Below are 13,428 nucleotides of genomic sequence, written 5' to 3'. Positions count from 1 at the left end.
CATAATGCCCCTTCCCCCTCTGTCTCTATATACACAGATGCACATTTGTTTGACCAATAAATATTAAGTTATAATATATATAACTCAACAGTGTTTTAATAAGAAAAGGCTCTTAAATTCATATTGAGTTATTACAACCATAAAAAGTTATTGTAAAAGCATTCATTATAAAGGCAATGAATCCACTCCAAGTTACACTGTAGAAATAAAATCATTTAGCCAACTCAAATTGCTACTAAAATCCTGAATTTTAAAAAGCCCATAGTTTGGGGATGCCTATCATAATTATTATGGATTCTATTCTTTAGAGACTCTTGCATGATGCAAACTTAGTTGGATGTGCTTAAGATGTGAAGACCATTAGAACTAATTAAGATGAAGTTGGCTTTGTTCTTCAACTTCCTGTAAAAATGCTCAACAGGAAAATTGATGCTCACAGCAAACCACAGCCATCCTGTTTCTTCAGCACAATCTTTTCACAGCTGCAGTTGCCTGTAGTTTCTATTTTCTGATACGAGTCACAGCGCAACATCTCTGTGCTCCACCCCACCCCCACCCTCCAGCAGGCCCAGGCTCAGAGGGCTGTAGGCAATGAGGCAATTAACACAAAGAGGAAAAACAAAAGACTGTTCAACTTAAGAGGAAGCAAAAGGTAGAGGAAAGAAAGGAGCTTTAAGCAAAGCAGCAGCATCATCTAGTTAGTGGTCTCTGTTATTTGCAATCCCAGCTGGACCACACGTTGTCTGTACACGGAACCCGTCATTTCTCAAAATGTACTTGCTCTTTTCTTGATCATCATTTAAGACGATAAGTGAATTCTGCATATGGGTTGTCTTCTCAATGGTAAGGGTTTGTGTCTTGCTGTATTTAGAGCGTCCTTGGCTAGTTCAGAAATACTTCCTTTAGAGTTCTTTTAGATAAACAGTTAATTTTGGAGGGGGGAGTGGGAAAGGCATTTTTCAGAGAAGACGTTTTGAAACATCTACGATGTCATTATGATCAGTAGCACACAAATTCACAGTTTCACTGTAAGAGTAACTGGTAGGGAGATAAAGGTTGCTATGAAGTCAAATAATTTTTTAAATCCACTGTCATACATGCTTCATTTAAAAATGAATGCAAATTTATAGACATCCAAGCTCTTTTAAAAGTGAGAAAATGAAGATAAGTTGAACGTTCCACCTGTCATGGTTTAGCTGTGGGAAAGGGAAAGGAAGCCTTTCTCTGCCTTATCCACATAACTAAAAGGTATCGAGTTTCTTCCCACTACTTCCCGTCTCTTCTAAGTTTTCTCTTTAAGGGGATCAAATTTTAAAGCCAGAGTTTTCCTAAATCTTCCAGCATATTTAGTTTCACTGGAGGATTAAGATCTACCCATGCGCCCTTACCCCCAGCATATATGTCAACACACTCAATATATTTTATTCATGTTATCACTGAAAGTGTAGTCTTACAATACAAGCAAAAGTATCACCAAATTTACTTCTAAAAAGGCCAAAAGACCTAGGAAGGAAAATGTCTTCCTTATGGTTATTCACTTTATTTTACTATTTTTTTTTTTAAGCTTATTTATTTAAGAGACAGAGAGCACGAGTGGGGGAGGGGCAGAGAGAGAGGGAGAGAGAATCTCAAGCAGGCTCTGCACTGTCAGTGCAAAGTGAGATCATGACCTGAGTCAAAACCAAGAGACGGACGCTTAACCGACTAAGCCACCCAGGTGTCCCCTTTAAACCTTTTTTTAAATGTTTGTTTATTTTTGAGAGAGAGAGAGAGAGACAGAGAAGCGAGCATGCGTGAGTGGGAGAGGGGCAGAGAGAGGGAGACAGATATCTGAAGCTATGTGGGGCTGGAATGCATGACCCATGAGCCCGATGTGAGGCTCGAACCCATGAACCAGGAGGTCATGACTTGAGCCAATATCAGGAGTCAGACACTCAACCGACTGAGCTACCCAGGTGCCCCTGTTGCTGTGACATTTAAAACAAAGCATTTGTAATCTCAGAGTCTTACAACTGCAAGAGGGCACCTAATGGCCTCTACACTGCATTTATGAAAGAAGCTCTTGAAATTATAGAAAACTTCACATTTAGTTGTTAGGTGGCCTTGGGCAAATTGCATAGTCTAAATCCAGTTTAGACTAGATCCATTTTATTCAAGAGTGAAATAAGGCAAATGCGTAACAATAGTCACTATTTTGTTAAAAATAAAAGAAGTAAAAAAGCCTAACATGTAGCAAGTGCTCAATAAATGCTACTGTCTCCCCACTCTATTTAACCATAAGAAAGAAACCAGGAGTTGATTGAAACCTTAGCCCACATGTCCATATCCATGCAAACCTCCATATTACAAATGAATGGTGAAGGGAGATGTGTATAGAGTGCATTTTAAATTTCTCAGAAAAAGCATACTAATTAAGGCATTCCTTATTCTAGTATTTTTTTCAGTTTTAATTTTTAGGAGTGAGGGTTGCAAAATACAGACAGAGGTATTTATGATAGTTCAAGAGAAATGCTCTTTTCAACAAGACATAAATGTATGGCAATTTAATTAAACAAAAGCGAAATGTTTCACAATTTAAACAGCCAGAAACTTACAAAGTAAAATGACATGTTCATGAAATGTTAAGCAGACTTCCAAAGGGCATAAAACTTGAAAGCTCCAGAAATTAGGGAGCTCACTTCCTCTTACATTTTAGCATAGATTGGACAACTTCCAGCCTATGGGCCAGATCTAGAATCTGATTTCATCAATGAGCAGGGTGAGATTGCTGCTGGACCCCAGGGAATCCTTTTTATCATGGACAGTTCTCGGAACACTGCACTTTATCCGGTGTCTGTATGATCCTTAAAAGTTTAAATATTAGAGTAATTAAAGAGCTGTGAACAATGAACTCATGTATGAACTTTTCAAAGAACAGCAAAAAGCCTGATTGGGATTCTAGAGAAATCATTTAAACCTCTTTAGACTACAAAAGGAAGGGTTTTGACTAGATGACGTGCCAGTTCAGAAGCAGCATAACTTTATGAAGTTAATGGGTAACACTTAAGACCCACAAGCCAAATGAATTGGAAGGACGTGGCTTCCACACTGACTGACCAGCCTTTCCAGCCTCTCGCCTCCCTCTCTCACTATCCTGTCTTCTTCTTTCTCTTGCCTTTTCACTTATCTGTCATTCTGTGTACCAAGCTGTTCTACTTTTCTTTTTTCCTTTTTAATTTTTTCTTTATGTTTATTTATTTTTGAAAGACAGAGAGAGACAGAGCACAAGCAGGAGTGGGGTGGAGAGAGAGGGGGACACAGAATCTGAAGCAGGCTCCAGGCTCTGAGCTGTCAGCACAGAGCCGACGTGGGGCTCGAACTCACAAATGGTGAGATCATGACCTGAGCCGAAGCTGGACGCTCAGCCGACTGAGCTACCCAGGCACCCCCTGTTCTACTTTTCTTTTTTTTTTTTTTTTTTTTTTTAATTTTTTTTTTTTCAACGTTTTTTATTTATTTTTGGGACAGAGAGAGACAGAGCATGAACAGGGGAGGGGCAGAGAGAGAGGGAGACACAGAATCGGAAACAGGCTCCAGGCTCCGAGCCATCAGCCCAGAGCCTGACGCGGGGCTCGAACTCACAGACCGCGAGATCGTGACCTGGCTGAAGTCGGACGCTTAACCGACTGCGCCACCCAGGCGCCCCCTACTTTTCTTAATCACAATCTTCCTGAACCTTTTCTCCATTTTACCACTTCTCCATTTTCTACTGCACACATTACTTATACCATTAAATTATTTAAAAGAACCTGTCCTTATTGTCCAACTAAAGTTGTATGGACCCTCTTAATATTTTCAAGCTTTATTTTATGTTTCTCCATGGGGAAAAAGGAATATGTCAGGTCACTTTTTCATATGTGCCCCACAGGGGGGAAAATGTTTTTTTTATACAAAGTTTCCTTAATCCTGTTCTATAGGTCTCTAGGTACATTGCTTGAAAATTTTAAATTACAGTATTTTATGACAAAGTGTTAATCATATTAACTGTAAATAGTTATAATGAATGCTACAAAATTTGGTTAGCAGTATTTAAGGTGTTAAATAGAAAGGTTCTAAAGACAGACTGTCTTTTTCCTAAAATACTCCTCTTTGAAATGGTTTAATTTGGGATTTGAACTTAAGTGACATATCTGTAGCAATAGAATGGCAACAGCTTAGTTCCATGGTACTTTCCTTTGAAGTTTCCAATGACTCCCTTTACGTTAAAAGCACCTAACTGCTGCTTGCCAAAGCGATCACTCAAAAGCAGCGTGTGGACAACTGTACCATACACCGAAAGGATATACTTACAGACATCAACCCTTATTTTAAATGGAAAAAAAAAAAATTCTTGTAGATTCAAACTTGTCCAGGGGTCAGGAATAATTCTACTGAAAATCTCGCTTATTTTTTGGCACAAAACACAAGTTACAAATTGCCCACAGTCACAATAGTGTTGAAACTAGCATTCTGTGCAACAGGAATCGATTACGTGGTCTTCTACTGAGAAATCAAACTATCCCAACATACTACAGCCCACTAAAAGCCATTTAGTTCTTCCCTCTAGCTGATAAAGGAAATACATTTAGTTTGAATATAATTTTTCTTACCGTTAGAGGATACCGTGGGAAGGCATGATCGGGGACACAGGTAGACAGACAAGCAAGATGTGAGCCCAGAGAGAAAATAGTCCCTGAAAAAGGCATCATCTTCTAACGCAAGTGTGGGGTCGTTTTTAAACAGCCATTTTGGACAAGTTCTGGCCTCTTGTTAAATGTGACATACTGAGTCAGAGGCAGACGTCTTTCTGTGGTTATTCGCTTCCTGTCTGATTAATTTGTTGTTTGTTCCTTCCTCCTTTGCTTCAGAAAAAGAAACTAGATTGGTTTTACTTAAGAAGCAAGCAAGGAAAAAAAACAACAACGCTAAATTAAAAAATTAAGTGTTTCTCTTTCCACAAGGTATAACAAATCTGTTTGGTACAGTCACAAGAGATCAGGATGTCCATCCAGTTGGCAGGCCAATGTTATTCTGGACACCTGCACAATTATAATTGTTCACAGAGCCTGAGATTCCTTCAGGAAAATGCCGCTTGAAAGTATTACTCTCAAGGACTATATCGTTTGGTATTACTTTCATTGACTCTACCATTTAGTATTAAGGAAAAGAGTCACCCAAGCACTAGAAGCTCTCAGCTACACCAATGATTAGGGTAAGTGATTCTTCCTCATCTACAGAGCATTCAAGTGTGTAGAGAGAAAGTCAGAGATGCAGGTGAAGAGAGTTGGTCAGGTGTATGAAGGCAAATGAGTTCTAAAATGTGATTCTGGTGCCCAAGACAGGATAAATGATACTCAGCTCAAGTCATATGAAGATCCAGAGCTTTCTGTTCAAAAATGTTTTGTTTCTGCCCTTCATACTTAATGGGATAACAATAACTCTCCCAGAAGATGCTTGACGAAAGCAGAGATAATGAGTGCAGAATGAGGAAAGGCAGATTTCTCGTTATTAAAGGTCTCTAAGAAGTGGATAGGCAATGGGCCACATGTAGAAAATACTATGCCAAAATCTTGAGTTATGTATAAATAATCTGAAAATGCTCATAATTCTTGCTTGATCCATCTGAAAGGTTCAGACTTATATTTGCAACACATAGCATGTAACTCTGAGAAGAAAAACTTTGAAAACAAAAACATATCTGTAGAAAGAATGAAAAACAGAGGCATATTTCAGAAACTAACTTCATTGTAAAATTAGAACTTTGGATCCTGATTCTGCTGGGTTCAGAAGGAAAAGGCATGAAAAGACCACAAGTTGCCTAATATTCCCTTCCCTGTAAAATGACAGGACTGGGTAGACCAGTGGTTCTCAATTCAGGAGGCGGGTGGAAATGTGTGGATTCATTTTTAGTCGGGGGTGAGAAGCAGTGGGTTGGAATGGGGAGCCCTGTGGGATTCTTGGGTAGAACCCAGAATGTGGAATTTCCTATGATGCTTTGGATGGTCTTACCCAAGATACTGACAGTGCTCCTACTGAGGAGTACTGGGATAGTTGATGTCTAAGGCTCTTTCAGACTCTAAATTCTTTGTGATATGAATCTAGCTGTATGAGTAGAGTTTTATGACGCTGGGCCGTGGCAAAATTCCTGGAAGTAGAGCACTCAAGGATTAGTAATGGAGAGTCCTCCACTTTGCCTGGAGTCATCTAAAGGCAGGAGTGCATCGGTCTTGCCTAATATAGGATCTAGAGTCCAGGGGACATGCAGTATGGGAATAAATACATGCAGGTATGGGGCACCAGACAGACGTGGAGGCCTGCTGCTGGCATCTCCTTCCCTCTCCACTAACCTCAGGAAAATAGAAAACGTGGTCAGCTACCAAGTAAATGCTTGAGTGAACCTTAGGGAAGTCTAAGTATAGTCTAACTAGGTCTAAAAAGGGAACATGGGGATTGTGATGATTTCTCTCTGTATTTTCAGAATTATTTTGAAGGTCTCTAAGTAAGGCATCGCAAATACACACACGCACACAGATACACCCACAACTGCTCAGTACACAGGCAGTCCCGTCCATTCCCATCCGTCAGGGATGGTTCAGTTGTTAGGGAGAATCACTTAGAAGGCTTCAGCCCCCAAGACGCACAAGGGAGTAGGTGTCTAGATTTCAGGTCTGTCTTCATCTTTAATGAAAACTTATAAATACAGTCAACTTTGGACACATTTATGAGGTATCTATTAGGTACCCTAGGACATAAATCAGATAATGTTCCTCCCCTGCTTAAAATCCTGCAATGGTTTCCCATTTCACCTAGAAAGTCCAGATTCTTTCCCTGGGCCCATAAAACCCCACAATATCTGGCCCTGCCCTAGCCCTCTGACCTCCTCTCAAGTAACAGCCCTTCTTGCTAATTTACCTTCCAGTTCTTTCTGTTCCTTAAACACATTAAGCTCATTTGCATCTTGGGGCCTTACACTTGTAAGCCCTCCTCTCCCCCCTCCTACACTCATCTCCTGGTTCCTTCTCATTCTTCAGTTGTCAGCAAAAATCCTCCTCCTCATGCCCCATCTCTGTGCCTATTTTCTTTTATGCACAGCACATGTCCCCACTTGACATTCTTTTATTTAATGGTTTATGTACTTGTGCGTCCCCACTAGAATTCAAACTCCATGAGGACGGGGACCTTCTTTCCTATGGTCACCTCAGCATCTACAACAGCCTCTGACACTTGGTAGGTGCTCAGTAAATGTGTTGAGTGAAAAAAAATATCAATATCTCCTAAAAATTCTTCCATAATATAACATTCCCTTAAGAGCTTCAGATTGTTTCCTCTCAAATAGTGAGTGAGAAATGCCAAGACGAGACTTGCACCCTCTTCTTGGGAAAGTTCAAGTTAAAAGGGAACTTTCTAGGGTGGCTCGGTCGGTTGAGTGTCCAGCTTTTGACTTTGGCTCAGGTCATGATCCCAGGGTAGTAGGACTGAGCCCTGTGTTGGTCTCCACGTTGGGCGTGGAGCCTGCTTGCGATTCTTTTTCTTTCTCCCTCTGCCCCTCCCCTGCTTGTGCATACAGGCATGCCCACGCACGTGCTCATGCGCTGTCTCTTTCTCTCTGTCTCAAAAAAAAAAAAAAAAAAAAAAAAAAAGGACATGTAACGGGAACTTTTCCAGAGGAAGGATGCCACAGATCTTCAGCAAAGCCTGTTAGCCCACCAGTGGATGCAGTGCAGGTAGCTTATGTAATTGGGCAGTAGGGAGAGAAAAATGGGCTTAAAAAGTCAAAAGTAAACAATCCGATCAGAAAGGGAGAGGAAGAAATAAGATAAAGGAAATGAGGCCAGAAAAGATCAGGGAGAGGTTGTGTGGTGGACTGGGGAGAGTTCCAGCTGCATCGAGGGCTACAGGAGACTTGAAGGCCACACTGCAATGATGACACACAAGTGTGGGATGTGAAGGTGCTTCCTGCCCTTCCTCCTCAGTGAGCGGTCTCAGATGGGTATCAGCTTCTTGAAAGAAGGAAATTTAAGACCGCATGAGACTGCAGAGATCGAAGTTCTCACTGTCACTTACAGATGAGGAAATGGGGGTCCAGGGAGGCTAAGCGACCTGCTCGTATCACACAGCTGGCAGCAGCAGAGCAGGAGCCACAGCCTGGTCTCCTGCTCTGCAGTCCAGTGTCATTACCACCGTAAGCTTCATTTTAGGTTCTGAAGGAGGATTTCACTTACTTCCTTTCTATAAGCATAAGGAGACAGCAGAAAGAAAAGTTGTAGGGAGAAGGCTGTGGTATGGAGGGAAGAAGGTGAGGGAGGGTATGATTTGTGTTGCTGTCGGGGCCATTATTATAATCCAAGGCCAAAGGTAAATGGATTAAAAATCCACAGCAAAGAAAGACAATCATAGTTCTGGACTTCAAAGAGAATTAAAAAAAATTTTTTTTTTTTTATGTTTTGTTTTATATTTGAGAGAGAAAGAGATAGAGCGTGAGCAGGGGAGGGGCAGAGAGACGAGACAGAATCTGCGTGCTGTCAGCACACAGCCCCATGCAGGGCTCGAACTCACGAACCACGGGATCATGACCTGAGCCGAAGTGGGACACTGAACCAACCCAGCCTCCCAGGCGCCCTGAGAATTTTAAATGTGTATTTCACCCCCATTCAAAACACAGACCAACTGAGCTTAACGGTAGAGTAAAACAAAATCAATAAGCTCTTGAACCAATCAGGTAAAGAATCCTCCATATTAATGTACAGGGAAAAAAAAAAAAAACACCACCACAAACAGACAGAAGATTATAAAACAACAGCACAGTTTTTACCAGTCTGGGAAAAGCAGTAAAGGACCACAGCCCACGACCCTCCCGTGGCAACCCCAAATCAACACAGAATGAATCAGGGGAACAGCAACATGTATAAGACATGAGAAGCCTTGTTTGCTTATAATTCTGGTTTTCCAAGTCGTGTTTCCATGACTACCTGTTATAGTATAGTTTTTGCCCTGATAGTAGAAAGATGTTTTAGAATACTGGTTCCTCAATTCTCAAACACCTTCCTCAATAGCAACATGCCCTCCCTTATAGCTTGTTAGGGGAAAAGAGAAACCATGCCAGATTAAACGTGCGCATTTATTGTGTGAGGAAATCTACTTTCAAAATGTTAAAATATGAGAATTACATGATTTAAAACAGCAGAAACAAAGAAATTTCCCTCTTCCCCCAAAATAATGAGTACAGTTACACAGGTTTGATCAAATTTATTTTTTTAAGTTTATTTATTTATTTTGAAAAAGAGAGTGTGTGTGAATGGGGAGGGGCAGAGAAAGAGGGAGAGAGAATCCCAAGCAGGCTCCATGCTGTCAGCGCAGAGCCTGATGCGGGGCTCAAACCCATGAACTGTGAGATCATGGCCTGAGCCAAAATCAAGAATCGGACGCTTAACCACCTGAGCCACTCAGGCACCCCAGAGGTCTGATCATGTAAAAATAATCTCAGAAATACAGGGAAATTAAAAACAAGTTTTGTACCATTCTACACCCTATCAATATAAATTAGTGTAATCTTACTGGGGGCAAATTTGCAATATATTTCCATACATTTTGGCAGTTTGGCATTCATTCATCCTACTTATACTGATGCCCTTCAATTTTTGTTTGGAGACCCCTCTCTCCCTCACTCTCAGAGCTGTGGGTCTGAGGCGTGTGCTCCCACTGCAGAGACAGGAAGAGCATGTGATTCAGGGTCAGCTAATCAGAGCCTTGCATTCAGTTGGCCCCACATGCTTTTTTAGTGACGGCCAGTGAACTCATTAAAACCAAGGGAGCTTGTGGTCTGAGGCGAGGCCATTTCGGCTGGATGGGCTGGAGTTGGATCTGTGAGGATACGGGGGCTGGAACAGCCACACTCATCCTTTGACGACATGAGGTCTGAAAGTGAAACCAACGAGTGGGGAACTGGGGGTGGGGGAAAATCAGCTACTGATCCTGTTGGTTGAATACATCTGTACCACAGGTTAGCCCTGTTTCTGGGCTTTTATTTTATACTAACAAATTCTCTATTTTGTTTGAGATAGGACAGTCAGGTTTTCTATCACTGGCAATACAAACACTCTTGGGATGCGGAAATCGGTACTAGAAGCGAGTGTTGCATGTGGCTAACCCTAAAATGCGCGGGTACCGATTTAAGGTCAGGTGCAGGCTAGTGCAGGCTCTCCTGGGCTAGTTGGCGTCCTTGTATGTGATGGCAAACACCACCACTGCCACCTGTTGAATCCTTGGCCTAATACGTCCATGAGCCTACTGATGGTGCACCACTAGAGGATCTGGAGGAAACATGTAGAATGTTGGCATGTGTGGGCTGTTTCTTGCAGTCTTCAGTAAGAACCATAGAAGAGAGATAATTTAGGCTGAAGCTTACTGAAGGCACAGAGAGGCAAAAAATACAACTCTCTGTTAGAGGCCTTTTTTTTGCCTGTGATCTGTAACGAAGATGGTTGAGGGTCAAATAATCTGGAACCTTGTGGTTTGGAAAACTCAAAATGTCTATGCTATGCTAACACTGGATAAAGTAGGGTCGAAAGGTAAGAACCCTATCTGGAGCACAGAAGCCCGATACCCCAGTGTCCCTCCAAAGACATTCTGTTAGGTCCTCTCATCTGAACATACGGCCAGTTACTTTCTTTGTGATACACTGGGATCCATTTCAAGAGCGAGGAGTAAATTATGAATGGTTCTACCAGCTCAGGCCATTGTTTCAAATTGTACCTAATCAGAGACTAAGATTGAGGCCACAAAGTTGGAGAGTGGAGGATGGTTCATTTGGTGGGAGACAGAAGTGCCCAGACTTGGTCCCACATTTAAAGACTATGACTTGTGGCCCCTGGGTGGCTTAGTTAGTTAAGTGTCCCACTCTTGATTCCAGCTCAGGTCATGATCTCCTGGTTGTGAAATCGAGCCCTGGGTTGGGCTCTGTGCTGAGCCTGCTGGGGATGCTCTCTCTCCTTCTCTGTGCCCTTCCCTAGCTTGTGTATGCACATGTGAGCATTTTCTCTCTCTCAAAATAAATAAGTAAATAAATACTAAAAACAAAAACGAAAACAAAGACTATGACTCAACACAATCTTGAGTTTTGGTTACATGGAGTTCAGGGATTGGAGACACCTACCAAATTTTTAAGGGCACTACACTAGAGGATAAAGTCCAAAACTAGTTAAAAACAGATTATGATTGGGGTACCTGGGTGGCTCAGTCAGCTGAGCAACCAACTCTTGATTTCAGCACAGGTCATGATCTCACAGTTTCATGAGTTTGAGCAGGGAGGAGCCTGCTTGAGATTCTCCCTCTCTCCACCCCTCCCCTGCTCTCACTTTCTCTCTCTCTCAAAATAAATAAATAAATTTAAAAACAAAAAAACATATTATGATTGCTCAAACCCTAAGGCAATCCCTAGATTCCTGATGACAATAGGTGGGTTGAGGAATAGGGGGAGGCCTGCTCTTTGAGATGGCTCTGGAAGACGGCAGAAACGGAAGATCCTCGCAGAGAGCAGAAGCAGGGTAAGCCACTGGCTGGCCAAAGTTCTCATCCCACTGACAGCATGGGGAGAACTTGCCTGGTGGGTTATAAAATATTCTAGAGACTGGCAACTGATGTCTCATTCTCTCCTTGCCCAAATGGGAATTTAACCACCAGATTCCTCTACTGTTCTCCCCGCCGCCATTGTACGCTGGGTATCACACCATATTGGAGCCGTACAGGCAACTCTATATTTTCTACCAACTACGTTATAAAGAGTTTAAAATGGGAAATTATAATAATATATTTAGGGGTGCCTGGGTGGCTCAGTAGGTTGAGTGTCCGACTTGGGCTCAGGTGATGATCTCGCTGCTCCTGAGTTTGAGCCCCACGTCAGCCTCTGATGACAGCTCAGAGTCTGGAACCTGCTTTGGATTCTGTGTCTCCCTCTCTTTCTGCCCTTCCCCCTCTTGTGCTCGGTCTCTCTCTCTCTCTCTCTCTCTCTCTCTCTCTCTCTCTCTCAAAAAATAAATAAACATTAAAAAAATAGTAATTTACTTAACACACTATTTCAAAAATATCATTATAACATGTCCTCATAATAAAAAGTATCAACTAGGCATTTTGCATTCTTTTCTTTGACTAAGTCTTCAAAAATATATATTTTACACTGGCAACATTTCAGATGCTCAAGAGCCACTACCATACTGGACAACACAGCTCTAGATGGTGCAGCCTGGTGGGAAGGAGCCCCTATTTTACTCCTCCTTTTCCTCGGTAGGATACACTGATGACACTTTCACACATAATCAAAGTCAGTCCTGGGGAAGTCTCGGGGCTGCCCAGACACAGCCCCGGGCTCTAGATTCAGGGCTAACAAGAGTTTGTCCTGCTTGGAGCCATCTCTTAAAACTTCTCGGGCTTGTGGCCAGAAGAATTAAAGACCCCAGTTGGCTTCTCCTTCCTAGACTCTTAGCGCTGACAATCCTAGCACAGGACTTGAATCCTCAGCCAAGATATACTGCATATGATACCTTCAAAGTGGGGGCTCAGAAAAGATCCACAGACTCAAAAGCCTCCGTGGCTTTCCACTGTTCACCAGGTAAAATCTAGAGTCCCTGAAGTGACTAGCAAGGCCCACGGGGACCTGACACTCGCCCACTGATCTGCTTCCTGGACCACTGCTCCACCCCGTCCCCCATCCCTTGTCCTAGGGCATTTCGGACCATTTTCTCCTGGTTTTGTGGCTTGCTCCCCTCACCTGTTCACATTCTGTGTTGCCTGTGCATGGTCTGCTTTTCCAACTAGAGAAGGAGCCTATGGAGCATAGTGTTTGCCTTGTTCACTGCTGTCCCCCCAGCTGCTTTAGATCACTATCTGGCATATCACTGGGGCTTGAAAAATAGTTGTAAATGGACTTTAAAAGCGTCCAACTCCAGGGGCACCTGGGTGCCTCAGTCAGTTGACCGTCAGACTTCGGCTCAGATCATGAGCCCCACATTGGACTTGCTGTTGCCAGTGTGGAGCCTGCTTTGGATCCTCTGTCTGCCCCCCGCCCGCCCACCCCAGCCTCTGCTTTCTCTGTCCCTCCCCTGCTCGAGCGTTCTGTCTCAAAAATAAATTTTAAAACATTAAAAAAAAATTAGGGGAGCCTGGGTGGCTCAGTCAGTTAAGTGTTCAACTTCGGCTCAGGTCATGATCTCAGGGTTCATGAGTTCAAGCCCCTCGTCGGACTCTGTGCTGACAGGTCAGAGCCTGGAGCCTGCTTCGGATTCTGTGTCTCCCTCTCTCTCTGCCCCTTCCCCGCTCACGTGCACTCTCTCTCTCAAAAATAAATACATATTAAAAATACATTTTAATAAATAGATAAAAACATTAAAAAATTAAATAAAAGTGTCCAAGTCCAAG

At 42.5% G+C, this 13,428-nt stretch overlaps 2 protein-coding genes across 13 annotated transcripts in view; one reads left to right on the top strand and one right to left on the bottom strand.

Annotated features, from left to right (window-relative positions):
- The window catches only part of WIPF1 (WAS/WASL interacting protein family member 1), a 124,648-nt gene that overhangs the window by 37,593 nt on the left and 73,627 nt on the right, over positions 1 to 13,428 (bottom strand). The window contains exon 1 of one of the 6 annotated variants that reach the window (XM_060621759.3): positions 4,629 to 4,929. The exons of 4 other annotated variants lie outside the window; for them this stretch is intronic. The gene's annotated coding sequence lies outside the window, so the exon portion shown is untranslated. Of the gene's footprint in view, positions 1 to 4,628; positions 4,930 to 13,428 lie in introns of those variants that run through there. One more of the 6 variants, XM_060621756.3, reaches the window with a different exon arrangement.
- The window catches only part of LOC144617155 (uncharacterized), a 131,624-nt gene that overhangs the window by 89,300 nt on the left and 28,896 nt on the right, over positions 1 to 13,428 (top strand). The window lies entirely within an intron of this gene.

The sequence above is a fragment of the Panthera onca genome, chromosome C1 (assembly GCF_046562875.1).
Source record: "Panthera onca isolate mPanOnc1 chromosome C1, mPanOnc1 haplotype 2, whole genome shotgun sequence".
Lineage (NCBI taxonomy): Eukaryota > Metazoa > Chordata > Mammalia > Carnivora > Felidae > Panthera > Panthera onca.
The sequence above is the reverse complement of the archived record's forward strand: the minus strand, read 5'-3'. Positions and strand labels throughout refer to the sequence as shown.